Here is a 16,988-nt window from a genome sequence, read left to right as displayed (position 1 = left end):
CAGCAACAGCAACAAAATCATGTTGTTACCTCACCCTGGACTATGAAGTTAGTGAAGGAGTCGTTCCCAGACATTGAGAGTGACCTTGTGGGCTCCTATGAAAAAATGAAGGGAAAAGAAAGGGTAAAAGGAAAAATGTGTAAATTTCTCTGAGTCCTTTTCTACTTTAGCAATATCTAGAACGGTGAAAAAAGATATCAACTTTGAGGGCTGAATTTCAGTGACAAACGGGAGGGAAAGCTGAGAAGAAAAGATCCAACAGCTCCCATATCAAACCTCTCAACCCACAGTATTGCTTTTTGGCTCAGCCATAACACAAGAGCATTTTTATTTCAATACATAATCTAGTTAAGGAAAAAGGTTGCTCTGGATCATGAATTCCCTCTCGACATCTACACATCATCTTGTAGAATCCCACAGTGGTAGTGTTGTTCTTTGTGTCAATAGCACATGATTGAGTGATACTTATGCTCATTTCAGTACATTGTTTTCCAATTAAACATATGTGTAGCACACAAAAGAAATGTACTGCATATACATAAAACACAGGGTGGAGGAAGAGGCACAAGAGTGAATGAAAGACATTATGAAACAAAAACTTTCATGAAACTGGTTTTAGTTAGAGAAAAATGAACCTTTTAACCATAATCAATGCTGCAAGCTATTCCGGATATAATCCAAGAGAAATCAAATCAGATGAGGTACATGAAAGCTTCTGGGTTTGCAATAGCAACAGCTGTGTCTAGAGAACCTGGACAAGGAGGTTTGTTATTTAAATATATCTGCTTTAAATAGCATTTTCAATTGAAGCATACATCTCTGTACCTTAAAACAAGTAAAAAATCCAGAACTAAGCACAGAGGACGAACACCATACGATCTTCAATAAACAGCCTTATAATCAAACACTATGTAATTGGTGCAAGAATTGAATGCCAAAAATATGTTGTGATTCCATTAAATGTACCCTTAAGGATTTGTGAAAAAGAATAGATATTCTAGGACCTGTGCCCATTTATCCCATTCTGTTCCACATGAAAGAAATTATATTAAATCAACTGAATATCTGGAAAGAATTAAATCATCATCTCTCATTGGCAAGCACAAAGGAAAAATTCAGAAGAAAGTACAGTTTTATATAATAAAAGTCCTCATGTTTCATGGAGTTAAAGGGAAAAAAAATAACTCCTAAAGGGAAAGTTTTTGTTGCCTTTGGTTATTCTTCACAGACAATATACTATGGAGTTCTCCTCCATTCCCTTTTATTATCTTTATTCAATGATATAAAGTTGCACACATAGTACCCGGAGTTATTTAAATGAAACCGTTTCAAATTCTATCACATAAAGTCCTATAGGAACCAACTTTTCTCTCTGGCAGCTGATACAGTGACAGTCACTTTAACTATACAGTAGCAACCAAAAGAGACTGGTCCCCTCAGCAGGGTTCTTTTTAATGATAGAAACGTCTGGCTTTTTCCCTACCATCAAATTCTGTTTAAAGAAGTACATGGGCCAAAATCTGTCTTTGTTAATGGTGTTTCAGAGGTGTAAATGAAAGCAAGGACTTTCTCCAGCAGACCAAGCTCATCATGGGCTCCAAATGATTTACCTCAGAGATGGCTTCAGTTCAGTAATGGAGTTTTACAAGTCAGGCTGCACAGTTCTTCAATTTATCTTTAATTTTGGCACGTTGTCCTTGTGTATTAAATATCATTAAACCACCATAAAACATTCAGGGCTCAACCTTCATTTAATCTGTGCACTGACATGACAATCTGATGATTTTCACCCTCTAAGGTTATGTTTCTCAGACTTTACTGAGAAGACAACACAATCTATGAATACTAGAGATTACAAATGAGATGTGCACTTACTTGTCTGCATAACAGAGATAAACTGAAATTTCTATTTTCCTTCCAGAAAATGATCATGTAAGCAAATGGTGGTTCACCATCTTATTTATGGGTTTAGTAGCAACATCAGTTCCTGTGTGTCCTCTTACATCTCAGGTCATTTTTCAGTAGGTCTTAGTCCTTCACTCAGATTCTTCCATGCTCTGCTGATCTCCCATTGCTCATTTTCCTTCTACAAGTCAATTTATTCACACTACTTGATCTTTAACTTCTGTGGTGAGGATTCCTCAATCTCCTGCTGAAGGCTATATTAAAGAAACTAGAATTTGGAAGAGGAAGACATGGAACTTACTCTTTTTCTTCCGTAATTCTCCAAAATGGTATCTATGTCTCTATCAGTCTTCTTTTGGATCCCTCTTTCTTCCTCCTGTGCTGTGAACTTTTTCACTGCATGCTATACATTCCTATGCCTGAACTATTATTCCTAATGCATGGCTTTTGTCAGTATTTTTCTGAAGCTCACTCATTAGAAACTCTTACTTCTGGTCTCCAGCACAGTAATTCCTATTTTTCCTACTCTCTCCTCACACGTGGTCATTCAGGTACACCTCATGTATTAAAACTGTACCATTTCAAATAAGTTTCCTTGACTGTCATTTTGACCACATCAGGCTATATCTGATCATTTTCACTTACTCCCTTTCCTCAGCTGATGAAATTCAAGCTTCTGATCTTCATGTAGGGCTTGTTCATTTGGAACAAAAATCTCAGTTACTTGCTATCATGTAATCAAATTAACACATTTCTGTGATTCTACACTAAAACTACGACAGTCTTTTCCATGAAAGTGGATAGTTGCTCCAGAATCTATTGTTCTTAGAGTCAGAAATTTAAGTTGCCACCTGAATTTGTACGTGATTGATGCAGACCTTTTTACCTTGGTTCCAGCAGATTTTTTTTTTTCTTGTTACTTACAGTGAACCAGCTGACTGCCAAAAGGAATCAGCAAAATAACTGTGGGCATCTGGGCAAAGAGCACTATAATCACCACATTCCTCATCAAAGGACAGAAACAAAGAAAGCACTTTTATACAAGGAAATATAGCACTGTTGCCCTTGTACTTGGACAGAGAATCTTCCTCTGTACCAGAGCTGGACTAATTCCCTCAGTCTAAAGCTGGATGAATCTGGTTTAATTTGAGTTTCCTGACTTCAGGAAACTTGCACAAGCTGAAACTTCCCCATGAATGTTTCTCTTGCATGTTCATTAGCATGCCTTTTTTTGAAACAGGACATAGGCAATCTTGAAATAGCACTGAGACACACTACATCTGTGTTACTTTGAACCCTAAAACTTTCCTTTTCCCTTCTGTGTCTCATCCAGTGCCTGTGTATTTTCCCAAGACTTGCTTAGATCCGGTGCTTAAGTTTTGTTTTTTCTCTTCTGGATGTTATACAGTAGAGAAATTTCACTCAACAGAGAATTTTACCTGTATTTTAGCTATATTGGCTGTGCTAGATAAAAGGTCTTTGATCAGCTAACTCTGATTCTGTTTCTGTTAATGGCAGCATAGAGATGACAAAGTTCATGGAGCACAGAGCACAGATCACACAGTAACTTGTTACAGATGGTGAGCTGAGCAAATGCTGATTGCAGTTTAATTTTAATCACTGAGAATCAATGACACGTTGTGCAGGCAGTGAAGTAAAACAAACAAACAAACTCTCCTAAAAGATGATCCTGCAAATCAGAAGTTTTAAAGCCATTTAATTACACTACCTTGAGGTTTTGAGAAACTACTAGCATTTTTATGTGTGTGTGCGCATGTATGGGCATAAATCAGAAAAATACTTTTGGAAAACACCTCATACATTTCAAATATAAACTGAAAAGTGAAGTTTTAATGCTTCAGTTCAAACAAAAGCAATCACAAAGTATTAATTTCGGTATTTTTCTTGGATATTTGCCTTTAAAAGTATGACTAATGTCTGACCTTTAAAATGCTAGAGGAATTAATATGTCAATCTACAACCAATGATCGTTTCCTTTATTGCTGTGGTAATAGCAATCTGCACTTTTGCTGAACTGTTATCTGGGCTGATATTTTCCGCAAGCTGAGAAGCTGTGATTTCTTTTTTTAAGATGTTTTCCAAATATTCAATTGATAGAAATGGAGGTCTGGCTAACATTGTATTTCATTCTTGTTTACAGCCACATTATTTTGTAGATAATTGATAAATCAACAAGATAATTCCAATAGCTAAAGAAAATGAATATTTTCCCTTAAAGCCTGTGAGAAAAATCTAGATTCTCACATTCTTTGTGCATTAGTTTCTCAAAGTCAAAAGTATCAAAGTGTCTCAAACTTGTTCCCAAGTCTACTCAGAAATGAAACAGTTTAAAGGAGAAATTCAAAACAAACAAACAGAAATATTGGCTAGAGGGTGGTCTGTCTCTTATTTACAGTGGCAGAGGTCCTGAAGCTAGGCTGTGGTTAGCTGTGGTACAGGACAGCTATGTCTGCCTCATTCCGTGCAACTGTCTCAGGCACTTGGGCCCCGCATTCCCAACCACAGCATCCACCTCCCATTTTCTCATGAAGTGCCATGGTTCCCTGTACCTCTCAACTCCACCAGTTGAAGCTGGCTGGCTGCTTTCAACTGGAACCAGGCATCCAAAAGGTGGAGAGAGCCTAAAATGCTGTTGTATTTGGGGTTGGATCATCTAACAGGAGCCTCTTTTAGAAGGTCTACTGGGCCTCAAATGACCTAGTGATGGGGTGGGTATAGCCGTTGTATCGCTCAAGTTGCCTACATGCATCTGTGATACAGGACAGTCTTTCCTCTGCCGCAGGAGCTAACCTGTGACTGCTGTCTTTTGCTAGGTGGAGCAAGAAGGAGGGCTAATAGAATCATAGAATAGAATCATAGAATTGTTTCAGTTGGAAGACACCATCAGGGTCATGGAGTCCAACCATAACCTAACTCTAGCACTAAAGCATGTCCCTAAGAACCTCATCTATGTGCCTTTTAAACACCTCCAGGGATGGTGATTCCACCACTTCCCTGGGCAGCCTGTTCCAATGCATCACAATCCTTTCTGTAAATAATTTTTTCCTAATATCCATTCTAAACCTCCCCTGGCACAACTTGAGGCCATTTCCTCTTGTCTTACCACTTGTTACTTGGGAGAAGAGACCAACACCCTCCATGCTACAACCTCCTTTCAGGTAGTTTTAGACAGCGATAAGGTCTCCCCTCAGCCTCCTTTTCTTCAGACTGAACAGCCCCAGTTCCCTCAGCCGCTCCTCATCAGACTTGTGCTCCAACTTCAAGCTGATGTACCTTCTCCCTTCCCCCTCTTCCCACTTTCTGATACCACAAGTCATCCATCTCATGGGCCACGGTGGTGAGGCTGCTTCTCTCCTCTACAGTTTGTCTAAAACTCTTGGTGCTATTCCTGACACTACAGAGTAAGCTTGGATCATGGCCTTTTTTTTTTTTTTAAATCAAATATTTCACATTCAGAAACTGTTAGTTAACAGAAAACTTCCCATTGAATGGACACTGTTACAAAAAAACCCAAAAAACAAAACAAAACAAACAAACAAACAAAAACAAACAAAAAAACCCAAAAAACTTTCTCTAAAAAATCCCCAACAATTTACTCTATGAAAACATGTAATTTCAAAAAATCATTTCCTTGGTATTAGAGCAATGGGAAGAAAACAAATTGTAGACAGTCAGTTGGACAGGCAACAGTAATCCTGATGAAGTTCAGCTCAGCTCTGGGTATTGTGACCAATCTATTTTGTTATAATCACTTGCAGCTATCACCTGCAGCTCTATTTTACAATGTATACAGTTCAATTAAATTATCAAAAAAAAGAATCTGCAGGTCAGCATACTCTAAAAACCTTACAAGTTGTAACCCAACTTTAATATTTTATGAATATTATATTCCAATAATATGTACATCTTATTCCTGTTTTTTTTTTTTTTTTGAACAGGATAAAAATAATTTAAAAAAAAAATTAAAATATTTTTTTAAATTAAAATCCTTCTTTTCTTTTCTTTTTTTTTTTTTTCTTGAAAACATGTCTGTAAAGATAACTGGAGGAGAAGAAGGGACATGTTTTATTGTTTATATCTCAGCTTTATGATAAGCATTTTTCCAGCTTTCTTCTTCCAGGGTTGTCAGTATTACATTCAGTCCTTGATTCCATATGAGATTAAGAAAATGAATATATTTATCAAGTATCAGACCAGAGAAATGTAGGTTAATGTCAGCAGAGCTTCGCACTGATACCTGAGCAAAGTCTGATAATGACTGGTTTATACACTGTACTAATAATTTCCAGATCATGCTCTGCAGGTTGGAGAAATTATGGCTTCTTTGCATCAGGTGAGAATTACTTTCTAGTGTATTGTACCAATGTTGTAAAATTTAAGATACTTCAAGTTATGAATATTTATGCATTTTGTAAGAAATTCAGTGAAAGCAGAGACCATTTTTAAATTATGAATGTAGGATTACATTAAGGCATTCAAATGCAAACAACTATGCTATCCTCTTTGCAAGAATTTTTTTAACATTTTAGAAGCATATATAGAGGGTATAAAACACTGCAATATATGCAATACAAAATGCAAACCTAAGAACATACGCAATTTCATATTCAAACACAGGAAACTGAGTAAAATTTAGGCTAAGAAGAATAAAAACTTTAATTCATGTCCTCAGCTTCAAATTTATTCAGGATATTGAGGACATTATGACACTTACATGCTACATAAAATCATTTACAGTCTCTATTTGTGAAATAAGTATTGTATAATAATCTCCATAATTTCTTTTGAATAAATGGTTATGTCAACATACAATATACAATACAAAGCCTGTGCTCTAGTGAATTCCAAATCCTTGTCTTATTGAACCTTGTTTCTGGTTTATTTTTCCATCCCAAGCAAAACATCATACATCTTTTAGCGATAAACATGATAACCCAGCTCTGAACTGTACTTGTTTAGCTAAGCAAAAACACTCTGCAGTTTTCAGTCTCTGGGGCCAGGAACTGCTTTTTCCTGAAAGAGTCTACCACCAACCAGTTCACAGGCTGGGCTGCAACAGCAGACAATAGGCTCTGGATGTTAATAAAAACCAGTCTGTGACACCACATGTTTGCATACTCAGCAGTGCTAGCTTATGTTCAACTGTGATTAAAGAAAGACCAGAGGTTCCTTTCCCAACTCTTTCTCAAAACTGATGCAAATTATATCTCTTCAACAGTAAACTGTAAATTTGGTTTTAGAACGGCAGTCTGTCTAATGTGACTGGAATATAACCCAAGTATGTGAGTCTGAAGCTCTGACTCCCGTCTTTGGCCTCAGTGGGAATTCTTGAGGCTGCCTTTATTAACGAGCTACAGTATAACCTACATATATATGTGTGTGTACACATAACTAATAGACCAATGAAGCACAAAATGCACTTTTTTTTTTTTTTCCTTCTCATTTAGTTTCAAAAGTATGAAAGGATTAGTTACAAGGTAGAAAAAAATCTGGCCCAGTGTGATTTCTCCAGCAAATCTTCAGAAAATATGTCTCTCCAGCTCTTCTCTGCACACTTACATGGAACAAGGAATAATATTATCTTATGTATCAATCTCAATTATGATTATATTTCGGTATTATCCATCAGCTGTGTCCAAAACAAAACTACTAAATAACCTTGAGAAAAATATATTTTCTTGAGACTTTTGAATCAAATAAAAAGAAATGCAAATAATATAATTTATAATGAAGGCTATTTCAGATCTCTTTTAGCAGCATTTGAATAATCAGAGTTGTCTGATTTTCTAAGTGCTTTTCTAAGCTAACCATATGTTTTAATTGTATAGAATATATATATAGTAATAAGCTAACAAGCTTTCATCTCCTTGCAAATTTATAACATACAGAAAGAATGAACAGCATGCTGTGATGGATTTAACTTATGGGCTGATCATACAAACAAATGTTATAGAGGTAAAATTGGAAATGTATTTAAGGCAAATCTTCGAATTTTACAGGAGAGTCATGCCAGCAAGCCTGGCTAAAGATGATTAAAAGTAATAGCTTTTGGATCATGCTCATAGTTTGCAAAAAAGTTTAGAAATTTCAGAAGCAGATATTGCAGGTTCTAAATCATCTTTTCCAAAAGAAAAGTGGGAGCCATCTATTCCTCTCATCTCAAACTATGGATTTTTATTTGATTTTACTGTAAATGTGCATGGTCCTTGTTAAACTTCATGCTTTATTCTTGCAAACTAAGAAATTCTAAGTATACTGAATGCTGTGATAAATCAGAGTTTAAACAAATACGAGTTTTACGTGTGCAAGAAAACAATATTCTGGATGCTCATTTAGAAAAAGATTATATTCTGGCAGACCAGGCTGCATGAAAAGATTCTCAGATGTCATTGTTAGTAATCAATATTAACCAGATCCAGAACATGTCTGAAAAAAATGTAAATAAGCATGTATATATTTTTTATTTTTCTGGTACCTGAGCAAAGTCTGATAATGACTGGTTTATACACTGTACTAATAATTTCCAGATCATGTTCTGCAGGTTGGAGAAATTATGGCTTCTTTGCATCAGGTGAGAATTACTTTCTAGTGGATTGTACCAATGTTGTAAAATTTAAGGTACTTCAAGTAATGAACATTTACACATTTTGTAACAAAGACAGCTGGACAGGCAGTTCAAAAGAACAACAACAATCAATTAATACCGAATGACAGGAAAAAAGTCTTATACTACAAGATCTAACTCTTTAATCTGCCTGTATCAACCATGGAAGTAAGAGGTGACAATAAAAGTAACTTTAAAGGAAAAGAATAAGAGCTTCTAAGGGTATGTGAATTGAAAGGGAATTTGCCATTGAGAACCAAAAATGAGGCAAACTGAGGTGAGAAAAAGGCACTTGAGTTGACCCACACATAATGGGGTTTTAGTTATTTGTGTGACTCATGAAAAAAACATTTTTTTCTTCGTTGCATTCACTGTTTATCCAGAAATAATTAAACCCAAACAAGACTTTACTAGTAAAAACAACAGTAGCTATCTCACATTTTCTGTTTAACTCTCTTTTTCCTCCTGTTTATGGTGATTTGCACAAGGGTTGGAACTGTTGGAGCACTCTAAATCCTTCTTTTGTACTTTGTTTAACTTTGATGAGCAAAATGGAAATGCTAATCCCTTCTGCAGACACATGATTTCCTTCCTTTCTCCTTCTCTCTGAGACATTTGTTTTTCTGTTCTCTGGCCTTTGTTCCCTAGCCCCAGCCAGGTTCATATGATGCACTCCTTTTCCCAGGGTCCTGAGGTGAATGAGGTTCCACAATCCAGCAATTCATGAAATGCAAGTGATACTGAGACAGGCAAGGGACGCATCAAAGCAGCTTCCCACCTCTCCATCCTCTCACTATGATTTTAGAACAAGCAAACAAACAGAAAGAAGAGTTGGGGTGTTTAGTATCTCAGAAGGAAACACTCTAAAATATTGGCCTGAATTGTGACCCTGAAATTGATTGTAGCTAACTACAATAATTTCAGGATTTCACATTGTGGTTTCTCTTTGTTCAATATAATTCTGACCACACATTTAAAATTGGGAAATAAATCATAAATAATGATTCAATAAATAAAAATGTTGCACACAAAGAACAGGCTGAGAAAAACACTTGTTCAGACATGAAGCAGACTCTCTGGTACAGTGTAAAACATTCATGGAAATGTAGGGGGATTCTAGCATTAAAGTCATGAGGGAAGTAGGATGTCAAAGAAAATGGATCTAAGTGCAAAAAGTGGATGTAGTTGGCATGGTAAATACTGCTTTTATTATAGAAAATTAAAACCTATCCAATTGGATTAGGTTGTAATGTATATGCAGGTTAAAGGCTATTGGTCGAAAAATCATATTTTAAATTCTAAAATAAAATTTGTACAAGTTCACAATAATAGGTGTCTTCCCGAACAGTTTAGAATGTCTATAGAAGAAGTTACATCTACCTTGTGGTCTCTTCTCTACGGTAAAGTCAAAGAAAACAAACATTCCTTGTGAGCGTTTTATTAATGAAGGGTACATGTGTACCACCAATTAATCTGAAATCTGACCTAAACAGATAACAGTTTATAGTCATTTAAATGGAGAAAAAAAAATCAAAAATTTCATAGCATGTGTAAATCAGTAACTGAAGTGGCCCAATGTATGACATTTTATTACTTCTACTATGAATTATCTCCTAGTATATGAAAAATAAACTACATACTATTTAGGGCTTTGGGGGAAACAACACAAACTCTTGTTTTTAGAGAGAATCCTTGCACAGGTTTAAATATATAAGAAATCTACCAAAAATATAAATTCTAATGTTTAGGGCCAATGTTTTCTATATACACTGAGATGACATTCTCATAAAAAACTTTATTCGGGATAGGTGCCTCTTGTCCCTGCTTGGTAAGCTTATCCTATAGTCTTTGTCTTACACCCAGTGCTTTATATCATTTCAACCTGACTATTTTTTTCCCACCTTCTTTGCTAAATGCATTTGATTCCTCATGTTAACATTAATGTTAACAAGCTAATGCTAACCTTAACATGTTAACGTTGCCCGTATTTTGGTGGTGAGACATATCTTGAGAAATCAATACTTATGGTCTTCTCACATACGATCAAAACACAACTGTCCCCACCACATAATGTGAGTGACCCCATTTTCTTCATCGGGTCACAAAATGTGAAACACAGTTGGAGAAAACCCAATGCATCTTTTTAAGAGACTGTAGACTAAGCAGCTGAACTTACTACTACCAGTACTGGAGTACTCATGTATTTTTTTTCCCTTAGTAGACTGGTCTTTGACCCAGGGTAGGGTGATCTTTCATTTTGTTACCGTTGTTCTATATGAAAATAAATTAACATCTTAACTTATTGCTCTTACTCTGTAGTTTCAGACCTGGAAGATCTTTTAGCCAGGAGTCAAGTAGGAACAAGTAAATGAGTGACCCATTTTGAGACTCCCCTGTCATTTCGTCCAAACCTGGATATTATCTTACCCTCCATGTTAAAAATCAGCACTAGAACTTTCCAGATCTGCAGCAAACTAAAGACCTGTACTTCTGTTCAGGCTGGCAGACTAAGAATGGGCTAAGATGGAAACCTGATACCATACACAAACACTTTCTGAGGGTCAGACAGGATTTTTCATTTTATTACAAATCTAGTATTTTTCCCACACATTCTTTCTTATCACAAGTTCTTGGGGATGAATCTGTGAGGCCCAAAAGAAAACAAAGCGAAGAAAAAATTATATTTATATCAAGTAGATGCTGACAGTCTGAATCAAAGGCTCAGTACTTTATAATCAAGGTTTTGGAAAAACAAGAATAGGACAACCCTGAGGCTTTGGCACAGAGTTCAAGAACACAGTTAGGAGTCATTGCACCTCCAAGAACTGGGAGAACTGAAATGGAAACAAAGCCCTCTCAGAAAACAAGGGAATAAATTAGTTCATTTAGCACTGCCAGCAATTATACAATTGGAATGCACTTTAGCTAGGAATGTGTTAGGCAATGACCACAGCTGGATATGCTTCCAGCTGAAGTCATGCTCCAAAAACCACTGAATGTGATGGAACTCTCCATTAACTTTAGTGAGCTTTTAATCAAGCCCAAGTTAGTAAGTCAGACAACAAGATTTAGAGACAACTGAGGAAGTTCGCAAGACAGTAACTTAAATTTCACAAGGGCAGAGGAGCTGGAAAAAAAAACAAGTGTCAGTGAAGAGACTAATTAGAGGACATGAAAAGCTGACTCCCAAATGTCCTTTAGTCAGACTCAGGAATTTAATTATCTTCTGTGATAACAGGATTCAGAAATCACAAGGCAGTGTTCTGAATCAGCTCCTAGCTCAAACGTGGATTTTCTGTGAGCTTTTTTAGATGCTTGTCTTTCTGCTCAGCAATACCACAAGGACTATAGATAGTCTTTCTTTTCCTTTGCTTTTGATGGCATAACATTCTTGAATGGCTTAAATGTTTGGTCTCTTGAGTTTCTAGCCAGTCTAGGGTTGCTAGCACCAGGACTTCCAGCATCCAAGCTCAAACAAAATGTCAAACAATAATTTCAGCATCAACTAAGGCATGTCCTCTACAGATACACCACTCAATCTCCAGGATCTGGTTCTTTAAAGCATAAATTAAGACAAACAAAACTCTCTTCTTTGCTTGACTGTTAGTGGTTGAATTTGTGTGACATATGAAACACCATACTCATAAGCCTGTAAAATGCTTTGTGCAAAATATGTTCTTCTTCAGATAAGTTTCCATAGCTCTAACAAAAAATAGAATAATCAACGTCTTTAAGTTAATATTTGCCTTCAATTAATTTTACTTGCATAGGGTTTTTGGAAAACAAGACAAGCAAAGTATATTGTATTCTGACAGGAATACAGTAAGCCACTAAATTCAAGATTAAGATCCAGAGACAAAGTGGTATGAACTCCATTGGTCTTAATAAAACAACAAAAAAAGCAAACCTACAGACCAAAAGATACAAAAGCTTCAGGCCGAGGTCACAAGATAACTAAATCAGCTTAGCTGTCTAAGAAGGAAAAAAGAAGACATTAATACAGAGATGAAGAATCTGTTGTAGATAAGAATTTTCCTTCAATAAATAATACAAAACTGGGGTCATTTGTACAAGTGAAATGAATAAACACTGGGACTGTTTAGAGAGACTAGGTTTTGTAAATGAAGAAGACATATTGGGGCTGAGGATTTAGAACAGTAAGTCTTAAATGACAAAGCACAGTACCAAATAAAAATACTCAGAATTAAAATAATGTTAATCACTTCAGCACATGGAGCAGCATAAAAATTACCAGAAGCAGTAAAAAGATGAAATTATGCTTTTTTTTTTTTGCAGAAGATACAGCTATCACATTTGTTTTGTTGCCAGGAAGGATCATACATAGGCATTGAGAGCAACTATATCACTAACTTAAGGAGTAAACTGAGGTCAAAGCTACTGACCTGAAGAAGAGCAACAGGACACAGTATTGTGGTGCTTTCACTGTACTTATTGCCATGATTCTTCATGGAAGAAGCTGCTTTTATATTGGGAAGAAACTGTGAATAAGGAACTTAAAAATATCTGATTTAGCGATCCAAGACCTCTGTTTTCATAGAAGCAAATCACTCTGAACCTTCCTTAGAAAGAAGTCTGTCATCTGGGAGCAGTGAAAGTACTGTAAGGTAACGCAGACTTGACTTAACTGCTAAAACACCGCATGATACCTATTGCCATTAAATATCAAAGAATCATAGAATCATTTTGGTTGGAAGAGACCCTCAAGATTATCGAGTCAAATCATTAACCTAACTCTGGCACTAAACCATGTCCCTAAGAACTTCCTCTATACCCGGGTAATTATAGACCGGTCAGCCTCACCTCTGTCCCTGGGAAAGTAATGGAGCAGCTTATCCTTGGTGCCATCTCAAGGCACATCAGGGATAAGAGGGTCATTAGGGGCAGTCAGGATGGCTTTACCAAGGGTAAATCATGCTTGACCAACCTCATAGCCTTTTATGAGAATGTAACAAGGTGGATGGATGATGGCAGAGCGGTGGATGTGGTCTACCTTGACTTCAGTAAAGCCTTTGACACAGTCCCTCACAGCATCCTCACAGCTAAATTGAGGAGGTGTGGTCTAGACAATAGAGTAGTGAGGTGGGTTGCAAACTGGCTTAAAGAGAGAAGCCAGGGAGTGGTGGTCAATGGTGCGGAGTCCAGTTGGAGGCCAGTATCTAGTGGAGTGCCTCAGGGGTCAGTACTGGGGCCAATATTATTCAATATATTCATTAACGATTTAGACGAGGGAACTGAGTGTACCATCAGCAAGTTTGCTGATGACACTAAGCTGGGAGGAGTGGCTGACACGCCAGAAGGCTGTGCTGCCATCCAGCGGGACCTGGACAGGCTGGAGAGTTGGGCGGGTCATAACCTGATGGAATTTAACAAGGGAAAGTGTAGAGTCCTGCATCTGGGCAGGAACAATCCCAAGTTCCAGTATAGGTTGGGGAATGGCCTATTAGAGAGCAGTGTAGGGGAAAGGGACCTGGGGGTCCTGGTGGACAACAGGATGACCATGAGCCAGCACTGTTCCCTTGTGGCCAGGAAGGCCAATGGCATCCTTGGGTGTATTACAAGGGAGGTGGTCAGTAGATCGAGAGAGGTCCTCCTTCCCCTCTACTCCGCCCTGGTGAGACCCCATCTGGAATATTGTGTCCAGTTCTGGGCCCCTCAGTTCAAGAAGGACAGGGAACTGCTGGAGAGGGTCCAGCGTAGGGCTACAAAGATGATTAAGGGAGTGGAGCATCTCCCTTATGAAGAAAGGCTGAGGGAGCTGGGGCTCTTTAGTTTGGAGAAGAGGAGACTGAGGGGTGACCTTATTAATGTTTATAAATATATAAAGGGTGAGTGCCACGAGGATGCAGTCAGGCTCTTCTTGGTGGCAAACAATGATAGGACAAGGGGCAATGGGATCAAGCTGGAACACAAGAGGTTCCACTTAAATTTGAGAAAGAACTTCTTCTCAGTGAGGGTAACAGAGCACTGGAACAGGCTACCCAGGGAGGTTGTGGAGTCTCCTTCCCTGGAGACATTCAAAGCCCGCCTGGACACATTCCTGTGCGACCTCACCTAGGCGTTCCTGCTCCAGCAGGGGGATTGGACTAGATGATCTTTTGTGGTCCCTTCCAATCCCAAACATACTGTGATACTGTGATACTGTGATCTTTTAAACACTTCCAGGGATGGTGACTCTACCCCTTCCCTGAGCAGCCTATTCCAATGCCTGACAACCCCTTCAGTGAAGAATTTTTTTCCTAATATCCAGTATGAAGCTCCCTTGGTGCAACTTGAGGCCACTTCCTCTGCTGTTGTTGGATGTTACTTGGGAAAAGAGATGGACAGCCACCTTGCTACAACCTCCTTTCAGGCAGTTGTAGACAGCGATAAGGTCTCCCCTCAGCCTCCTTTACTCCAATCTAAACAGCCCCAATTGCCGCAGCTGCTTCTCACAAGACTTGTGCTCCAGACCCGTCACTGGCTTTACTCCCCTTCCCTGAACATGGTCCTCTATGCCTTTCCTGTAGTGAGGGACTCAAAACTGAACAGTATTTGAGGCAGGGCCTCAACAGCTTCGAGTACAGTGGGACAATCATTTTCCTGGTCCTGCTGGCCACACTATTCCTGATACAAGCCCTGATGCTGTTGGCCTTTTTGGCCACCTGGGCACATTGCTGGCTCATATTCAGCTGGCTGTCAATCAACACCCCCAGATCCCTTTCTTCCATGCAGCTTTCCAGCCACTCTTCCCCAAGCCTGTAGCGCTGCCTGGGGTTGTTGTGACCCAAGTGCAGGACCTGGCATTTGGCTTTGTTAAACCTCATACAACTGGCCTCAGCCCCGTGATCCAGCCAGTCCAGATCCCTCTGTATGGCCTTCCTACTCTCCAGCAGATCAACATTTCTGCCTAACTTATTGCCACCTGTAAACTTACTGAGGGTGCAGTTGATCTGCTTGTCCAGATCATTGATAAAGAGTTTGAACAGAACCAGTCTCAGTGCTGAGCCCTGGGGAACACCACTCATGAACAGTCGCCAACTGGATTCAACTCCATTCACCACAACTCTTTGGGCCTAGCCATCCAGACAGTTCTTTACACAGTGAAGGATACACCTGTACAAGCTGTGAGTGGCCAGTTTCTCCAGGAGAAAGCGGAGGCATATGGTGTCAAAGGCTTTACTAAAGTCTAGGTACACAACATCCACAGCCTTTCCCTCATCCACTAGGTGGGTCATCTTGTTATAGAAGGAGATCAGTTTGGTCAAGTAGGACCTGCCTTTGATAAACCCATCCTGGCTGGGCTTGATCACCTGGTTATCTTGCATGTGCCACATGATGGCCCTCAAGATGAACTGCTCCATAATCTTGCTTGACACCAAGGTGAAACTGACAGACCTGTAATTCTGCTAACATAGCTGTTGTTCTTCTGTCCTTTGAGCTATCTGTCCTCCAAACACTTTCATGTGTCTTGGTTTCCTCAGGCTAACACTAGAAGTTTAACGTTAGACATTCAAATTATTGAGAGCTGGTTTAAAATTCTTAACATGTTGTCAGTGCCTCATGGAAAGTTGATCTCCTAGGATGGTCTTATTGGAAAATTTTGATGTTAAACAAAAAAAAAAAAAAAAAAGAAAAGAAAAAAGCAAAGAGAATCAGGTTTGCTTAGCATATTGGAATCTTCTACACGAATCTTATACTTCCCCATAGGTAAAAAATGGGTTGTGCTTTTTCCTAACTGTTAATATAGAACATTAACAGTATTAGCAGATATATTTCACTGAAGAGTTGGAGGAATGATTAGAATGTTTAGAAGAATGGTTGTATGTTGTACAAAATACTGGTAATATAAAAGTAAGCACAGAATTAAGTAGGATCTGATAATAAAGAAAGTAACATCAGTAAGGAAGTGATAGCTTAACTTCTGCTAAGATTTTAAAACATATTTCTTGTGCAATAGAAAGCATGATACTACAGCATACACCTATCATTTCCATAACATTATAGTAGTTCATATCTATTAAGGAAGTGGTATTTCGCCTTCAGAGGGAAAAAATACTGTAAAAAGTAGATCATATGATTATTGCCTCATAAATACATACAGAAAAGTAAAGGGGAAAAAAGTTCTTCTAAATACATACTAGATAATACTCACAGCAGAAATTCATGTATGTTATCACATACAATGAGTCCCAAAATAGAAGTGTAACATATAGGAAAAATATTCATATGTAACCAGATTTGCTGAAGCCTTGATTTTGGTCATCGGAAAATATGCATTTCTAGATTATCAGAAGACCCAAAAGATTTTTTCCAGAATGCAACTGAGCGTGTTATTGGTATACTTGTATATTGGTATACTTATATATTGGTAAGAGCAGTAAGAAATTTGAAGGGAAAGGGTAAAAAGCTGTGACATAAAATAAATGTCATTTGCTACAATAAACCTTTGTTTGACCTT

Source organism: Patagioenas fasciata, chromosome 1, assembly GCF_037038585.1.
Source record: "Patagioenas fasciata isolate bPatFas1 chromosome 1, bPatFas1.hap1, whole genome shotgun sequence".
Lineage (NCBI taxonomy): Eukaryota > Metazoa > Chordata > Aves > Columbiformes > Columbidae > Patagioenas > Patagioenas fasciata.
Note: the sequence above shows the minus strand (reverse complement) of the source record.